This window comes from Eurypyga helias, unplaced genomic scaffold, assembly GCF_000690775.1.
Source record: "Eurypyga helias isolate BGI_N326 unplaced genomic scaffold, ASM69077v1 scaffold21814, whole genome shotgun sequence".
In the NCBI taxonomy this organism is placed as follows: Eukaryota; Metazoa; Chordata; class Aves; order Eurypygiformes; family Eurypygidae; genus Eurypyga; species Eurypyga helias.
This window is the reverse complement of record NW_010247142.1, coordinates 3,338-3,668: the sequence shown is the minus strand read 5'-3', so window position 1 is coordinate 3,668 and position 331 is coordinate 3,338. Positions and strand designations below refer to the sequence as shown.

Here is a 331-nt window from a genome sequence, read left to right as displayed (position 1 = left end):
CGCCAGCCCTTGGAGCATCTCCGTGGCCTCCTCTGGACTCGCTCCAACCGGTCGATATCCTTCTGATGTTGGGGCCCCCAGAGCTGGACGCAGCACTCCAGGTGGGGTCTCACCAGAGCAGAGTAGAGGGAGAGAATCCCCTCCTCGACCCACTGACTGATGCTCTGGATACAGCCCAGGATGTGGACATGTTCAGGCTTTCCCCCAAATTCAGCTACTTTCTCTGTCCCGCCAGCCAGGGGCTTTCCCAGCAGGCTGTCCCCACAGCTCGGTGTTGCATCCAGTCCCTCTGCCTTTCCCTGGGCTCCAACACCCAGGCGATGCCCTGCGC

At 61.6% G+C, this 331-nt stretch overlaps 1 protein-coding gene across 1 annotated transcript in view; it reads left to right on the top strand.

Moving 5' to 3' along the window:
• Positions 1 to 331, top strand: part of EXOC3L1 (exocyst complex component 3-like 1) — a gene marked incomplete at its 5' end in the record, with an annotated part of 7,602 nt that overhangs the window by 5,862 nt on the left and 1,409 nt on the right. The window lies entirely within an intron of this gene.